Raw genomic sequence first — 19,232 nt, 5'->3', positions numbered from 1 at the left:
GGGGTAATTTGCGCGTTTGGTCCCTAACTTATTTTGTTAACTCGGAAAGTCCCTACTGTTTGTTTTTGTTACGTGCTTGGTCCCTACTATTTGTTTTTGTTACGCGATTGATCCTGTCTTACCTAAAAAGACTATTATTTAAATAGGAAAAAATGGTGAGATTGGTAAAGTAAGGTGAGGGGGGTTGGGGTTGGGGTATGTTTATTTTTATATTTTAAAAAATCAAAGGCAAAATAGTTTTTTAGGTAAAATAGGGACCAAGCGTGTAACAAAAACAAACAATAGGGACCTTCCGAGTTAAGAAAATAAGTTAGGGACTAAACGTGCAAATTACCTAAACCATAGGGACCATTTGTGTAATTTACTCTTTTAAGAAACCCTAGTTTTTGGAGTTGGTTTGACCTGCGTTAAAGCCGTTAATTAAATTCTAATAATACTTAATAATGCCCATACAATTAACTTAATGCAATTTTAGGCTTAATGGATTAAGTCTTTAATGGGTTAAGTGATTTTACTTAACCACAATCATCATTTTATGTGAAAACTCTAATCGTGTTTGGCTTTCGAGTGTTGCCTTCCTTTTGGGCTTAAGTGTTTGGGTTCTTATTGGGCCTTCTATGATCAAGTATATAGAGTAGGAAAATTGGATGTGCTTTAGGGTAAGGCCCATGTAAGAGGTTTGGGCCCAATTTGGAAAATTGGGCCTTGGTTGACTCTTTGGCTTGTGGGCCTCCAGAGTTTGAGTTTGTGCCTTGATCATGGATCAAGCTAGGTTAGGGGTAAAATAGTCTTTTTACCCCTAGTGTGAACTTATGGTTATATAGTGGCACCTAATTGTTAATTGGATGTTGTTTTGATGATTGACAATTCAGGGATCTGTCAGCCAACAATTGGGGTTCGTCTGTGTGATTCAACAATGTGAGGAGAGTCTTCTCACTATATCCATGGGTTGAAGGCACCATGATATCCCATTATTTGTTTGTGGTACACTAGTTGTCTCTATGATACCTGCATGGAAGACCCCAGGGGGGGGCCCGTGTCAATTGGATATCAGACCATGAGGGGATCCTATGGCATTCCAGGTAAAGACCATGGGGGAGCTCGTGACACTTGGATATCAGACCATATGGGGGAGCTCATGGCTTCCAGGTCAAGACCATGGGGGAGCCCATCACAACTATATGTGTATTGCATAATATTCTATGGTTGTATATTATATGATATTTTGAGGAATTCATTAAGCTTTGTGCTCATGGTTTTCAGTTTATGTTTCAGGTACACTGGTTCTCAAATGGAAGGGCTCGGGATGATTATAGAGCACATACCGCATGTTTTTGTTTTCTATGAATTACTCTGATTTGTCAATGTTTTGTTAAAACTTAATAACTCTGGGTTTTATGGGATGGACATGTATTAACGACTATTAACTAGAAATAAAAAATAAAAATTCATGATTTTCGGCGTTATATTATTGATATCAAAAGAATGATAATGATATTAGACGAGGCATTGCATGTTTTCTTAGGATATTATATGGTCAATGCTTTACGTGTTTTTTAAAATGCAACATGATACAAATTGTAAGATAATATGTGTTTTAAACATATTATTTTATCTCGAAAATGCATTACAAAAAAAAACTAACTGTATGAAGAAATTGTGTGCCGTCGCCGCATCATGGGGGCGTCCCACTTGTGTGTGTGTGTGTATATATATATATATATATATATATATATGTGTGTGTGTGTGTGTGTGTGTGTGTGTGTATGTATGTGTGTGTTCAGGTTCATTTGAGACTATGCTAATTTTCTGAGATCGTGAGGCCAAATCTAAAAATAATTTTAAAATGTGAAATAAAAGGAGAAATTCAAAAATTCTTTTTTTAATTATTATTTTCGAAACTTTAATTACCTAAAAAAAATAAAAAAAAAATTACCGTTTTTTAAATACGTGAAATATTCTAATAGAATATTACACTGTAAATATTCTAATGTGATTTTTAGAATTTTAAAATATTCTACTAGATTTGTCAGATATGTAGAATATTTTAATATTCTACTAGAATATGTAAACAAATGTATTTATTTATTTATATATTTTTTTGGTATTTTTTTTGGAAAATATAAATTCTGAAAATCATATTTGAAAAAAAATTCGAAAATATTCAATTATTTTGCATTTTAAAAATGTTTTTTTGTCTACTAAATGAATGCCTAGGATTGCGTCTCACGGTATCACAAAATTAGGTCGTCTCACATGAAACTAACCCTATATATATAATTTTGTGGGAGAACGTAAAAATTTGCCAGAACTCAAGAACTCTTAATCCGCTTATTATTTTTCAAAACCAAGACGACCATTCGACTCCTAGAGCCATGTTTAAAAGAAATCAATGCTAAAAAAATGACAAAGTTTTATTTATTTATTTATGAAGCGTACATATATGCAGATTTAGTTTGTTTTTTTTTTTTTTCAAAATCATTCATACCCAGCTCAAGCATGAGACTCTAGGTCGGCGTTTAAGAGAATTGGAACATAAAACCATTAATAAAACATAAATGTACATGCATGCACATTTAGATGTACATATATGCACATTTCATAAAAAAATCTTCAAATCTTTTCTTGGACCATGAATCCCTATTAAACAAATCGCAATGAGTCCAATGGTTATTTTGGTTTTGAAAAATAACAAGCAAATTATGCGTTTTTCAGTTTTCACAAATCTTTAAGTCCTTAAAAGAACTTATCTCTTTCTCTCTCTCTCTCTCTCTCTCTCTCTATATATATATATATATATATATATATATATATATATATATATATATATATATATATATATATATATATATATATATATATATATATATCGTTTCAGAACTTAAAGATACAATATTAACGAAATGCATCGTATAAGTCATATCTAGGCTTAAAAAAAATATTTGACGATATGTTTTCTCCCTCGACGTTAATCGCTTCATTTAGGCACCTGCGGACACTAAGTAAATTACAATGTTGCCCTTTCTGAATGATATATCACCGGCGATTTCAGAATTTCAAAAACGATACCTTCACTGGCAGGACCAAACGCCGGTAGGGTTTCCTGGCTTTCTAACTTACAATCATTGCAATCATGCCTTCATGATGGATGGATGTGCGTGGAAAGAAGCATATATGTCGATTGATAAGAATAGGGTGCATTGGGAGATTCTTGATCAAAGGAGGATAGCTGTAAGTAATTAAGTATCTTCGTTCTTCATTACTAATTTTCCATAATTGGTTCAATTATCAAATCTTTGGCGTGGTTGTGGACGGTTAGGTCAAATTCTCAATGTATTTATTTCAAGAAAGTTGACACGTATGGGTAAAAGGTTTGGATTTATTAGTTTCGTTTGGATTATTAGTGAAGATGACATGATTAAAAAATTGTGTGGTGTATGGTTTGGGTCATATAAACTTTTTTCATCAACTCCATGTCTTCTTAAAGATGATAGTAATATGAATAAACGTGGTAGGAGTGGTAATGTCTTGAAAACTTTTAGCCATGAACAGTCCTATATGCAAGTGTTGTTAAAGGATCGTCTTTATATGAAAATGAACCTGTTAAGGTTATAAAAGATGATATTATTGATCTTTATTCTGGTGATTTTATTGTTGAAAAAAAAAAGAGTCATACGTATCTTGTAAAGGCTAGGATGTTCCTACTCTCCCCAATCTTAGTATGTTGTGTGTAGAAGAAGGTTTTTCGGATTTTGAGATGAGGTATGTGGGTGGATTATGGGTAATGATCGAATTTAAGTCTAGACATGCATGCAAGACTTTTATGAGGAGTGATTCTATGGACCATTAGTTGTTGGAAAAATGTGAATGGGATCGAAGTTTTGCCTCTTTGGAACGTATTGTTTGGCTTGATATTGAAGGGTTACCCTTACCTTGTTGGAGTAGAGATTCTTTCAGGAAAATTATTCCTGGGGGGGGGGGGGGGGGGGGGGGGGGGGGGGTTATATATTGCTCAACTTGATGATGCTTTAGGGGAAGATGTATATAAAAATTGGGTTTACATCTTAACAACCTTCCAATCTATTACTTTTGATGTAGTACGGGTATGTGTGGATGGTGAAGTGTTTATTGTTATAGTCAAAGAAGCCCCGAGTTGGACCCCGTCATGTATCTTCGACATTCCACAGCAAAAGGATGAAGATTGTGACCCTATTGATCAAAAAGATAATATTGATACTAATTGATCCTTGGGTGATAATGGAGCTAATTCCTTGGATCCATTTGGTATTTATGACACTTTAGTAAAAATGAATAAGGGAGAAACTACAAAAATTAATCCGAAAGATCTATACAGTCAAGATGTTGTGAAAAAAGACGAAAAATGCAAAAATGTTATGTAGGGGCAAAATGGGAACTATGTTAATATTGTAGAAGTAATTCAGAGAATTTTAATTATTTTCTTTATGCACGTTCTAATTTGATTAAGTCATAAGAAGAATAAATCAAGGCCATCGTGATGAACCTAGTCTTTAGGAAGTAAGTGGTAGTTTCCTGATTTTCAGCATTCTTTTCTGTTTAAATACCAAGGCACAATGTACGTTGTAATATGCTCTCTCACTACTGAATATACAAGAATACATTTTGCCCCATTACTCTATCTTTCTTCTTTAATTGATCATTGCAAAGGTTTGTGAAAAACCAACAGTGTGGTATCAGAGCATAACCTGGTGCATGCCCAAGTATCAGTCTCGAGCAGAGATGACAGGCAACAACGGCAATGGCGATAAAGAAGGTCGGATCACTCTTCACTATCTGATGCTCTCAAGAGCCAACTATGTTGCCTGGGCGATCAAGATGAGAGTGTTTATGCAGGCCCAAGGTGTGTGGGATGCAGTAGAGCCCAGAACCCCCAACACTCTTGTCGAAGTGAAGAAAGACAAGATGGCTTTGGCAGCCATTTACCAAGGTATACCTGAAGACTTGCTATTTGTCCTTGGCTGAAAAGAAAACAGCCAAAGATGCATGGGAAGCCTTAAAGACCATGTTTATGGGGGAAGAAAGAGTCAAAACAGCGAGAATTCAAACCTTGAAAGCTGAGTTTGAATCACTAAACATGAAGGAGTCTGAAGGGGTTGATGAGTTCACTGTGAAAGTGATCAATATCGTGAGCACCATGCGGGCTTTGGGGGATACCGTTGACGAGTCCTACGTAGTAAAGAAATTATTAAGGGCAGTTCCAGATAAGTTTCTTCAAATCGCTTCAGCCCTTGAGCAGTTTGGAGACCTGGACAATATGACAGTAGAAGAAGTAGTTGGAAGACTAAAAGCACATGAAGAAAGAATGAAGGGAAGAAGTGACACTGATGATCAAAAATTACTCTTAACTCATAAAGAGTGGTCTGAAAGAAATAAGAAAAAGAATGAAGGTGACTCAAAGTCCAAATCCAATCGTGGTGGGTCTGGTGGCTCACGCGGAAGGGGCCGATGTAGAGGCAGAAATGGAGGAGGAAGAGGTGGACGTGGAAGGAGTGGATCTTACCAGAAAAAGGATGGAACCAGTGGTGCAAATAGCAGCCGTGACAAAAGCGACGTCCAAAGCTACAACTGCCAAGACTTTGGGCACTATGCTGCAGAATGCAAAAATCCAAGGCGTGAAAGAAACCAAGAGAACAATTTCGATCAAAACGATGATGAACCTGCACTTTTCATGTCAGCATTTGAAAACAAAGAAGAAGAAGGTGAGGTGTTTCTTAATGAAGAAAACGTAAATCCAAAACTGAAACCAAAAGGTGGAGAAACAAACCAGTCAAAGATGTGGTATTTAGATACCGGGGCCAGCAACCATATGACTGGTGATAGAGAGAAGTTCAACATCCTGAACAGAGAAATACAAGGGTATGTAAAGTTTGGCAATGCGTCCAGAGTCAGAATTGAAGGAATGGGGTCAATAATCTTTAAGTGCAAGAATGGAGAGCAAAGAAAACTTCAAGAAGTTTACTACATACCTGACCTCTACAGCAACATAATTAGCCTTGGTCAATTATCGGAGTGTGGGGATGAAATCAAGATCAGAGAACCGTACTTGTGGGGTTCATGATAAGAATGAAAGGTTGCTAATGAAGGTAAAGAAGTCACAGAATCGCCTGTACAAAATAGAACTTGAAGAAACCCGATCAATGTGTCTAATTGCTCAAATTGGAGACACAGTATGGCTTTGGCACACACGACTGGGACACATAAGCTTGTCTGCCCTGAAGTCTATATCCGACAAAAAGATAGTTGAAGGACTGCCAAAGATAATTATCCTTACACAGCCGTGTGAGGGATGTTTACTAGGAAAACATACAAGGAACCCCTTTCCAGCTCAAGCAGCCTTCAGAGCAAAGAAGAGACTCGATTTGATACACGGTGATCTCTGTGGCCCAATTACACCTCCTATACCCACCGGTAACAGGTAATTTATGCTCCTTGTTGATGATTTCAGAAGAGTGATGTGGATTTACCTGTTAAAAACCAAAATCGAAGCTCTTGAGATGTTTAAAATCTTCAGAAGAAAAGTAGAAGTATAAACAGGGGAAAAAGTAAAAGTTTTAAGAACAGATCGTGGTGGGGAGTTTTTGTCAAATCAGTTTACCTCGTACTGCAATGAATCAGGCTTAGAGCATCATTACACATCACCGTACTCACCACAACAGAACGGAGTGGTAGAGAGACGGAATAGAACGGTGGTTGAAATGGTAAGAAGCAGCTTGAAGACGATGAGTGTGCCAGATGTATTGTGGGGAGAGGCGGCGAATCATCATGTGTATGTTCTTAACAGAATCAGTACAAAGGCTTTGAAAAACTCTACACCATACGAGATGTGGACTGGTCGCAAACCACACCTAGGTCGCATTCGCGTGTTTGGTTGCGTATCTCACATGAAAATTGCGAAGGGGCACTTGAAGAAGTTAGATGACAGAAGCAAGAAGTTGGTTCATCTGGGAATCGAAAAGGGCTCGAAATCTTACCGACTACTAGATCCCGATACTGGAAAGCTCTATGTAAGTAGAGATGTTGTATTTGAAGAACAAAAGATCTGGAATTGGGATGGAAAAGCACAGATAAAAGCGATTGACGGCATGAGCTTTACGGTAGAAGGATTTGATCTGAATGCTGAACTCGATTTTGATGAAGAGATTGACGAAGGAGAGATTGACCCGGAATTACACACACCCGAACCATATACACCTCAAAACGAATACAGGTCACCTCAAAATGAACCAAGTTAGGCTGAACCAACTAAGCCAACTAACTTGCAACCTAGCCCACACGACAGTCCGACGAACAAAACGAGTTTAACAAGCTCATCGGCTACATCCAATTCACCCAGCACCCCAAATTCCCCCATCCAAGCAGCTTCCTCAAGCATCGCATCGAGTTCCACCGGAGGAGGCGCCCCAAAATGGTATCGATTGCTATCAGATCTGTACGAAAATACAGAGGAAATTCATTTACCTCTTGAAGAACTGATGCTGATCCAGGATGAACCAAGCACGTACAGGGAAGCAAAAGGAAAGAGCGAATAGGAAAAGGAAATGAAAGAAGAACTGGCTGCAATCGAAAAGAACAAGACGTGGGAACTAGTTACACTTCCAAAGGGGCAAAAACCGATCGGATTAAAATGGGTATACAAGGTGAAAAGAGACCCGAAAGGAAGAATTGTGAAGTTCAAGGCGTGTATTGTGGTGAAAGGCTATGTACAGAGACAAGGCATCGATTATGAAGATGTCTTTGCTCCGGTTGCAAGAATTGAAATAGTCCGAGTAATTCTAAGCCTTGCCGGTACAAATGGGTGGTGGGTTCATCATCTTGATGTAAAATCGGCCTTTCTAAACGGGAAATTGGAAGAGGAAGTATACGTAACTCAACCAGAAGGTTTCTAGAAGAAAGGAAAAGAAGACAAAGTATACAAGCTCTCAAAGGCGTTGTACGGGTTGAAGCAGGTGCCTAGAGCATGGAATGCGTGTCTGGATACGTACCTGAAAAGTCTTGGATTCAAAAGATGCTATCAAGAATACTCGGTGTACACAAGAAAAGAAGAAGGAAGAGTCCTGATAGTAGGTGTGTATGTTGACGACCTGCTGGTCACAGGTAGCTATCAAGATGATGTAAACAGGTTCAAACTGGAGATGAAAGCCAAGTTTGAAATGAGTGACCTTGGGTTACTAACTTACTATCTGGGAATTGAAGTCGATCAAAGTGAAAAAGGCATAACTTTAAAGCAAGAAACCTATGCCAAGAACTTGCTGAACAAATCACGAATGAAAGATTTGAATGCTTCAAGATGCCCACTTGAACCAAAAATTAGACTCTTAAAAGATGAAGAAGGAGAACCAGTCAACCCAACAGAATATAGAAGCATCGTGGGAGCACTAAGATATTTAACACATACACGACCTGATCTTGCATTCTCAGTTGGGGTCGTTAGTCGCTTCATGGACAAACCCACTGAGAAACACTTACAAGCTGTGAAAGGTATCTTGAGGTACATCAAAGGTACACTCGATTATGGGTTGACATACACCAGGGGAGAAAACAGAGTAATTCTCACAGAATACTCTGATAGTGATTTTGAAAATGATATGAATGATGGCAAAAGCACAGGAGCGACAAACTTCTACTTGAATGGAAACTTGGTGACTTGGGCCTCACAGAAGCAGCGAAGTGTGGCATTATCAACCTGTGAAGCTGAGTTTATGGCTGCAACTCAAGTAGCTTGCCAAGCCATATGGCTCAGAAGAATGCTCACTGAAGTAACTGGACAAAAGGTTCCACCTGTGTCATTGTTTGTGGATAACAACTCAGCTCTGGATTTGATGAAAAATCCAGTATTTCATGGTCGTAGTAAACACATCAATATAAGATACCATTTCATTCGTGAATGTGTTGAGGTTGGAGAAATAGTGGTAAGCCATGTTTGTAGTACGGAACAGAAAGCAGACATCCTGACTAAGTCAATGGCGAGGGTAAAATTTGAAGAAATGCGGGATTTGATTGGTGTGAAATCAGTCACAAAACTCTGAATTAGGAAGAGAATGTAGAAGTAATTTAGAGAATTTTAATTATTTTCTTTATGCACGTTCTAATTTGATTAAGTCATAGGAAGAATAAATCAAGGCCATCGTGATGAACCTGGTCTTTAGGAAGTAAGTGGTAGTTTCCTGATTTTCAGCATTCTTTTCTGTTTAAATACCAAGGCACAATGTACGTTGTAATATGCTCTCTCACTACTGAATATACACGAATACATTTTGCCCCATTACTCTATCTTTCTTCTTTAATTGATCATTGCAAAGGTTTGTGAAAAACCAACAAATATTTTTTCAATTTTTCTTGTGGTGAAGGTAGTAGCGTCTCCTACTGCCATTCCAGATGGTTGAAAAGATCTTGCTTCAGATCAGGTTCTAAAATTGCAAGCGTCTAGGTCCCCAACACTTTCACTTATAGACGACTTGTTAGCAACTAGAGCTGTCGCTTCTGATCTCTCCCCATCAGCTCCTGTTGTAGTTTTACCATCACCTTCTGTTGCGGTTTCATCTTTTTCTACTAGGCCGGTTGGTTTTTCAGGCGGGTTTGGTCATATTGAGGGTGTTTGGTTGTCTCAAGATTCAGATTCGCTCACTCATCCTCCTGTTTTTTCAAAAAAAAAAAATCATGGGTGATGATAATATTTCAGATGGATCGTTGAATAGGAATTCTTTGTACATTAAAGCTGAATAAACTTTGGATTGGTGGAAAAGATTGGTTTTAATATAGATGGGTGTTACTCTCATTGTAAAAGTGTTATTGAAGGAGAGGTTTTTACTAAAACGTAACAATGAATTGTTTATCTATTATTATACAAGGTGCGGGATCGATGATTGATAAACGGGTTTAGGTTAAAAAATTATGTAATAAACACATAATTAACTTTTTAGCCATTCAAGAAACAAAGATGGTGAATGTTAATCTAGTCATGGTTCGTTCTTTTTGGGGTAATGTGTCATGTTCTTATTTTTTCTCTCCGCCTCGTGGTGCTTCAGGGGGTATTTTAGTCATTTGGGATCCGAATTATTTTTTCCCAAAATCGAGTTTTTGTTTCTCATTGGTATGTGGTGGTTGAGGGTGTTTGGCTTCCTTCAAGAAGGAATACGATGTTTATTTCAGTGTATGCCCCTCAAGGAGTTAACTGTAAAAGGGTTCTTTGGAACCAGTTATCTGATTTGATAGGTTCTATTTCAGGAGATTGCATAGTTATCGGAGATTTTAATATAGTTCGAGATGACACAAAAAGATTGGGGTCTCATTACCATCCTACTGTAGCTATAAATTTTAATGATTTCATTGACTTTAGAGATACGAATGATGTTCCTATGGGGGTCCTCATTTTGCTTGGAGTGACAAGTAGGGGTCTAAATTTAGTAAATTTGATCGATTTCTGGTCTCCGAGGGTATTATGAGGTTTTTTCCCAATATTACCAGGACGGTTCTTGATAAATAAATCCCTGATCATTGTCCTATTCTGTTGTAGGAGCATTGTGTGGATGACGACCCGACTACTTTTCGGTTTTTTCATTCGTGGTTCATGATGGATACTTTTGATGACATTATTCGTCATTCTTGGTCTTCTGCTCTAGAAGGGAAGCAGGTGGATAATCCTTGGATTACTTTTATGAAGAAACTTCAACTTCTTAAATCTAATCTTAGGATTTGGAATTCTTCTATCACTACAAAAAAATAACATTTAGTGGCATGTCTTTTTTATGCCACTATAGTATGTTTTTAGTGGCATATTTTATATGCCACTATAAGATTAATAGATCTAATGACACTTAACAATTTATGTCACTAATATTAATATTTTTCAATGGCATAAAATTTTAAAATCCAACTAAAACCTCTATATTTTGTGTCATATATTTTTTATATACCTTTAAAAGGTTTTATTGTGTGATTTTATAGATTTGTTTTGGTGCCACAAAAAAATTAAGTTACTACTTTTTATATTGAAAAAGCAATCATTTTCTCCTTTTACTTCGTAGGCGTTAGAGAGAAGATTCTAATATCTAAACAATCTTTTTCCCCAATCTCGTCTCTCTCTTTTCTCTCAACACCACGAAGCCGCCATTGCCGCTCACTGCTTCCACCTCCAACATCACAACACGACTGTTGCTACACTAAAACATTGTGCACCGGAGATTTAGACTCTGATCAATGAATCTGCCTCTTTTCTCCACTCGAATTCAATCAGTAAATATTTTCTTCACTCCAACCACCGAATTTGGCTCTATTTGTTATTTTTCAGTTTGTGTATCCGAACATTGCCTTCGAGTGCAATAATTTCATAGAAGTAAGTCGTGCCTTTAGTCAATTCCTGATAGTAGTATTTTTTTTATAAACCTCAACATCTTAGTAGAATTTTTTATCATTAATTGCAATCTTCATCTTTCTAGTTGAAGATGAATCTCATGAGTTATAGAATTTGAAACTTTTGTCTATCAAACATGCTAAGGTCGTAGTTACCTTGGGATAAAACTCATCAGGATCGACTAGTATGAGCTTTCTTTATAACTTTAACTACATAGTAAACATGAATCATGTATTAAGTAAAAGCTATTAATATGTTAACGAGTGTATAATCAGTGGTTTACCTTTTGTGGTATGACAATATATATATATATTATGTGTTTGTATCAGGTATCTTCACTATTACTTCAAGTAGCTCCCTTCGAGAACTAATAATCGAGACCTATAAACGTAAGAATACTAACCGATCACATGTTCAAGATCTCAAAGGCGGTTCCTACAAGGTAATCAATTGTAAGATTTTATTCTTTATCTTCTCTTATTATCATTCCTCTTCTATCACTGGTAATTGATTCCCAACCCCATTCTTTGTCACTAACGAAGGCTGAGAATTGGCATTGCTTGGCGTCCCTCGGCCCTAAACCCTCCCCTCCAGTACTCGTGAAGCCTAGAGATGGTCAAAATCGCATTTAGGCTGAAGTGTGTTGTGGATTTCATCTATATTTTAGTTTTAGTTCGTTTCTTATTACATTTGCATCCTCTACCAATGTTCAAAGTTTTTATTTTTTCATAGTTTGTTATTCGAACACTAGTCGAACACCAAGTGTTCGATGAAATTCTTTAGTGAAAAGAACAATGTGTATATGCCCTTTATTCATCACTGTTACCACTATTGTAACTTTGTTTTTCTTTTTTTGTTAATTTTGAAGGTGTAGTAGGAATAGAAGGATGTCTCATAGGAAGTTTGAGCACCTTCCACATGGTTCCTATGGACTTTTATCCAAAGAAACGTGTTGCTCTCCATAGAGGGATTTCACCAAAGATGACCCAACCAAACCATGCAAGCTACCTACTTTCTTTGGTTACAAGGATGTGATGACTTATATTATCATAGATGACTTATATTGTCATAAACTTTGATCTTGTCAAGACACTCTTCTTTTCCTAGAATTAAAGGGAGGTCAACAACTATATTTATACAAAAAAGGAAACTAGAGTAGAAAATCCTATTTAGACTATATTACAATCTTCATTTAGTTGACTAAACCTCTTCATATATCTTGTATTCATTTAGTTTTGATGAAAACTAATTACCATTGTTTTGTTGTGGTTTTCAAGGGTAATACCAAAGGGTATATTAATGGCTATGCGGATAATAATACTTACTATCTAACTCGTTACAAGCCACTTACAGGTAAATCCTACTTTTTCATCATTAGAGATCTTAGGCTTTTATGACATGAATTTTGACAAAGTGATGAATGTCCTAATTTTTCTTGATAACATCTCTTTTGTGTTGTGGGTAGGTGTAAGAGGCTATGTATCACCACAACTGATAATGAGATAAATGATCAAAGTTCTGAGTTATAATAACTAATATCCCAACTAAAGGAGGTCAATGTGGTCATGCACAAAGTACTAAAGAACGAAGTTCTACAAAGTGTTGAAGAATAGAGTTATAGGCAAGGTATGCTTCCTGATAAAATAAACACAACTTATTAAAGTTTATTGTACTTTTTTCATAGAATTCTAGTTACCTTTTTGAAGGAATCTCGAACTGAAGATGGAGTTTTTTCAACACAAGCAGCTGGGTCAGCAACTAAGAAAGAATTAAGACAACCAGATGTGTTGAAGAGCCAAGATGGATACAAATAGAAGACATGTAATGTGACCACATGTCTAGATTTTATTCCATGTCTTGACAATATTGGAACCCTTAGAAAAAATCAGACTACACTCAACTATGAACACAGAGAATGTCATTGTCCTGTTGAATCCCCTATATGCCTTGTCCCTCTTCCTCAAGGATATAAGATCCCAATCAGGTGGCCTAGAAGCCAAGACCAGGTAAAAAAGTTTGGCTTCTTTTAATATTTTCTTAAAAAAGTTTGAATTCTATTAGAAAACGGATACCAACATATTGGTATTTCAATATAAGGTCTAGTTGATTGATCGAAAGTTTCCAATAATGTAAATTACTCGTGAATATGATGAAACTTATAATTAGTTTAATTAACCTGAAAAGTCAACCTTCTTAATGATTGGTGGATTTTCATTTTTTAACTCTCAAAGAAATGATCAGGTAAGGTCAATTGTCATGTGTCTATGTCAACAAACTTAATAATTGATAAAGCAAACTAACAATGGATTGTATATATTAGGCTATAAATGTTATTCGAAACAAGTATGAAATAGGGAAACAGGAATGCATCAATCTTGAGAAAGAAAAGGTTGGTCATTTGACATATATCTTTTATTCATTGATGTATTTGATCTTTGAATTGTACTTAATTATTTTGATTTATTCTCAGGCTGAAAAAGTAGTTGTAGATATGGAAAAGAAAAGTGAACAAAAGCTTTCAGATTGCAAAGAGAAAGCAAAGTTGGAATTGTTGAAGATTTAGAGAGAATACACTGATTTGGTATGCATGTGGAATGCGATTCAGTTCAAGGGTAATATTAATAGTAACTACATGTTATTCATTCTCATTTTACAGATTAATAAAATTACGGTGGAGAATGAGAAGAAGGAAGAGAGTCTAAAATGTAACCACTCTAAAGAGTTAAAAAGGTGAAACTCCAGGCTGAGAATAAACTCAATGAGGTGGGGTCTGATTCTTGATGAATGCATACATAAGCTATATTATTTATTTTCTAAATATGTTTATTTAACTATATTTTAAACTGCCTTTGTTTGTTTTTGATAGGAAATTGCTACTATTGATTATGAAGTATGACATAACATAATATAATCAACCTAGCATCAAGCATGGGATAGAAATTCATCTGCAATTAAGCTTCAAGTTTCTTTTTTTTAACTTTTTTTTTTCGGTTCCATATTTAGACTTATTTAATTCAAAAAGGTAAAAATATTGATGAAAAACAATGAATTTTTTATTATTTTCTATATGCTACAGTTTATCAGTTTTTTATTTATTTTATATTATAGATAATAATTATGTATATATAAGTAGCCTAAATTATAAAATTCTATGAGTATTTATAAGCGTAAAATGTACCACAAAATATTTCTTGTATTACAACAAATAAAAAAGTGACACTAAAGTCTTAAAGTGTGTAGCTAAAAGTAGCATGAACTTTTGAATTGAATCATGATTCAATGGCACAAAATATGTGCCACAAAAAACTTGTATTCTACTATGACAAATAAAAAAATACCACTAAACCTAAAAAACTGCAGCGACGAAAGCTAAAAGTGTCACTAAAGGGTTTTAGTAGGAGCGTTTCTAGTGGCACTTATTATGTGTGCCACGGATTCTCTAAGAAGCCTTTAGTGGCACATTTTGGGTGCCACTAAATGACATATTTTTTGTAGTGTATCCATGATCTTTTGATTGGCAAGTCAAGAGTTTTGAAGGAGGAGATTAAGGTGATTAATGCTTCTCTTATGTTTAATGATGGCATTGCTGAGCTTCATGAACGTAGAGTTTTGGTCCTCAAAGAGTTATTAGAGTTGAAGCATGTTTCGAGGGTTGTCTTAGCCCATAAGGTGAAAGTTCAATGGAGTATTGAGGGTGATGAAAATTCAGGATTTTTTTCATGGTGTAATTAATTGGAAGAGGAGGCAGTTAGCTATAAAAGGTGTTATGATTGATAGCGAGTGGGTGGTTGATATGAGAACATTGATAAATGAATTCCAACATTTGTATAGGAGTCTTTTTCAAGGAAAAATGGCAGGCTCACTTCTACCAATTCTTGTTTTTTTATACCTTTTTTGAGGCTTAGGCCTGGTCTCTTCAGGCTCATTTTTCTAGTGATGAGATTAAAAGAACTGTATGGGATTGTGGATCAGATAAGGCTCCGGGTCTAGATGGGTTTACTTTTGGTCTCTTGAAGCATCATTGGGATCTTATTTCAGAGGACGTGATAACTTTTGTTCATCATTTTTATAGTCATTGCTCATTCCTAATGTATGTAATTCTTCATTTTTCATTGTGATCCCGAAGGTCCGTGATACTATGTCTATTAGGGTCTTTAGGCCTATTAGTTTAATTGGTTGCTAGTATAAAATTTTTTGTAAACTCTCAGATAATATGTTAGAAGAGGTTATTGGTTTGGTGGTGAGTTTGGAGCAATATGCATGAGTCAAAGGTACACAAATTTGTTGGATTAGGTGTCTAATCTCATAACTATAATTGGTATATACTTGACCCGATAGTAGCATGGTCCTTTTGGGTTGCATTCAAAAGTGCAATTTGATAGCATGGATATTTGAGAAAGAGGTTATTTGTGATTTACTAATATATTATAAGAATAATATATTAATTGAGAAATCATATTATTTAATTAGTATTTGTCAAGAATTAAGTTGGAATTATATTAGTGATCAGAAGACACAGATTAAATTTAGAGGGACTGATTAGGTAAATTAGCAATATATATAGTTTGGGCTAATGATCCATGTTGATTTGGGATGGGCTAAATCTATGTGAAAGTCCATGAAGAGTTAGTCCAAAGGGCCTATCATATGGATCATTGGGATACCAAAGGCTTTAGGGTTTTATGTATGAAACCCTAAGGATTCCACACTATAAATTGAACCCCTAGCTTTCTAAAATTGGCCTAAGTGTTCTAAGAAGAAAATCTAGCTGATTTTGGTGCCTCCTAACCTCTCTCTAATAAGTCTCCTTTTGCTTTTGGTGTTTTGTGATACATTAGAGGTATCACACTTGAGATACTAAGCTCTTAAAAGGCCAAGAACTACAAGCTACAACTAAGAGGTATATATCTAACTAGTTTTTATGTTGTATATCTTCAATTGTATGCTAGCTAGGGTATATGCTTTGGATAAAATGAAATTACATGTATAACTTGAGAAAACTTAGATCAAAAGCATTAGGGTTATATGTGCGCCATAGGGATGTTATAGTGCTCAAAACCCAACAGTGGTATCAGAGCCTAGGGTGTTTTCTCTTATATAGATGCATTGGTTAATTTTTCAAAGCTGAAGAAATTTCATTTTTTGCCTCTGACTGCTGGACTCGACGAGTCCCATATGGGAACTCGACGAGTTGGATCATCTGGCGATGAACTCGATGAGTCCATGCCCTGACTCAACAAGTTGGACGACCTATTGGCAGATTTTTCGAGTTTTTGGCTTGAATTGGATTAGGATCATTACCACAACATATTTTAAATCATAAAATTCGATTTTTATGATATGGTAGTGATTATCCTCATCCAATTAAAAGATAAATTGTCAAATTTTAAGATAATTATTTGATTATATGATAAGTTGATTATTTGTATTATTTGATTTGAATTGTCTTGTTATATGAGTTGAATTGGGTCAAATTAGTAAAAGATAAAATTATATGATTATTTTATTAGTTTAAAATTTTGATCTAAAAGATTTTGAAGGCTTTCAAAATTTGCCATCAAGTTTGGGAATGTTAAAAGTCTTAATTATGAAATATTAAATTCTAAAACCCTAGTAATTTGAAATTGTTCAAAAGTGCACCTCTTGGTTTTGTAACTTAAAATTTAATTTAATAGCCTTAATTTTGAAGTCTTAAGTTTAGAACCTTGACCTTTTGACTAGTTCGAATCACACCCTTACGATTTTATTAAATTAATTAAGTGCTTAATTAAAAGAGAGAATTAATAAATCCATAATGACATGGTTTACGTTTAATTAAATTTATTAATAGATTAACCCACTTAGTATTTTAAATGTGTAAAATATACCCTTATACAATATAAAATTAAAAGTTTAATATATTATATATGTATAAGTAAAAGGTCAGTCTTACCGTTAGTAGGTCTCATTCACGAAGCTTGTCTATAAGGGGTATGTAAGGAAATTGCCTATAAAATGTGAGATTGAATAGGTGTCCACTCTTACCCACCGCTCTCTTGACTAGTGGAGTGTCGTTAGCCAAAAGGGTATGATAGGAAATTTAAATCCTCATTAAAAATATAATAAAATACAAGTAACTATATGTTTTATAAATTCCCAATCTTAGTTAATGGAGCGTGCGTGATTAACCCATGAAATTGCACATTGCACCTTATTGGTCGTTAATGGAGCGCGCGTGATTAACCGGCACACTAATATGGAACTAATGAAGGATGACAGTGGGTAGCTTGTAGGTTATCACATATCAATGGAGCGTGTGTGGTTAACCAACACATTGATTAGGTGATAAATGACTTCGAGAGTACCAAACTAATTTGCATGGTTATCCACACCTTGTTTTTGATCCTCGGTATCCCGATCACAAACTTGAAGGCATAATCGAGATTAAACATTCCATTAAAAAGTTCAATGAATCTCAAAAAGATCTAGGAGTTTCATTTAAAAACCTAATTCGTTTAAAATTTTGTTTTCGTGGTGGAATTGGTAAATCATCATTTACCTACCGACAAATAGTTTACAATTGGATTACGACATTCCTCTTCTGAATTGTAAATTATTGTGTTGGGTCATAGCCTTAATATCTCATTTGGGTGTTATATTAATGATTGAATCAACTAACTTGAATTTCTTCCTTTTTAAGAGTTGTCTAGTTTTGACAACTATGGTCTTCCCGAATCTTTTGGAAAAAGCTTTCCTCATGAAGATGATGTTCCACGTTTTGATCAAGGAACTGGAAATCATACTTCACTTCCTCCACCTCCTCCAATTATTCTACATGACCCACGTTTTTGTCGACTTGAAAAGTTCAAGGTCACTCAAGCCCTATTAGCAAGCAAACACGAAGATGGAAAATTTGTATGTGCTCACACCTTGGAGATGAAGTTGCATATTGACAGGATGGGAATGTTTTTTTTTCCCGATAAAGTTGGTTGTTGACTTGGTTCTTTAATCACTTCCTGAGTCGTATGGTCAGTTTGTTAAAGATTACTATATGACAGATCACGACTTGACCCTTATCGATCTTAGATATTTGCTAATTGTTGCTGAATCAACAATTATTTGGCGTACTGGTCAAGAAAATTTGAATGAAATATCTGCATCCCAAATTTCCATGGACCTTAACAATGGAAAAGGTGATAGTCCAGAAATGGTTTCTTTCCTAAGGGAGAGAAATTGGCCATGGTCGAAAAGTTTGATCATAAGAAAAAGGCGGAGTCTGAGATAATCCCATGCGTCATTCCAAAAGAGTTTGTTTGTTTCTATTGTCAAGAGAAGGGGTATTGGATGCGAAGCTGCCATATATTCTTGAAAGATCGCAAGGATGGTAAAGTCAAAATGAATGACTCTACTTCAAGTAAGTCCACTATTTAACTCTATTAAATTACTATTTATAGATTCTTAATACATGATGTGATAAGATTGTATTTTGATGTTTTGTAGGATCAAAGAAAAGAAAGGAAGCTTAAAGGAAGAGTGAGCTGAGTCTGGTCACGAAGAGATAGATTTCGATCGCATGATTCGATGATCAGACTTTTGAGTTGCTGTTTAGGAGTTAAGATAGATTGCTTAAGAGTATTTAGAAACATAGTTTTCATATGTATTTGCATTTTCAGGACAATTTTTTTGCATTTTATAAATAAATAAAGTTTTGATTTTCTCTTATTTATGTTTCCTTGCAATTACATTTGTGAAAATTGTTGTTTGTATGTTTCTATTAATAGCAATGTTGAAAATGGTTTGATTCTTAGTTATATCTACTCTGGCAGTGTCGTAATTTTCTAAGTAAGGAAAGGATTCTCATCGC

The 19,232-nt window shown here is 35.4% G+C and overlaps 1 long non-coding RNA gene across 6 annotated transcripts; it reads left to right on the top strand.

Annotated features, from left to right (window-relative positions):
• Positions 1-11,052: 11,052 nt before the first annotated feature.
• Positions 11,053-14,472, top strand: LOC111905631 (uncharacterized). Of its 6 annotated transcripts, none has more exons than XR_006186019.2 (10): positions 11,053-11,371; positions 11,719-11,831; positions 11,932-12,027; positions 12,258-12,742; positions 12,855-13,015; positions 13,096-13,395; positions 13,710-13,778; positions 13,860-13,970; positions 14,046-14,152; positions 14,256-14,472. It is a non-coding gene; the product is annotated as an uncharacterized LOC111905631 (long non-coding RNA). The 6 variants fall into 6 exon arrangements; XR_006186020.2 differs by having other exon boundaries at positions 11,719-11,841; XR_006186017.2 differs by lacking the exon at positions 11,932-12,027 and having other exon boundaries at positions 13,082-13,395.
• The last annotated feature ends 4,760 nt before the right edge of the window (positions 14,473-19,232 follow it).

Source organism: Lactuca sativa, chromosome 8 (assembly GCF_002870075.4).
Source record: "Lactuca sativa cultivar Salinas chromosome 8, Lsat_Salinas_v11, whole genome shotgun sequence".
NCBI lineage: Eukaryota > Viridiplantae > Streptophyta > Magnoliopsida > Asterales > Asteraceae > Lactuca > Lactuca sativa.
Note: the sequence above shows the minus strand (reverse complement) of the source record. Positions and strands in the feature narration are given on the sequence as shown.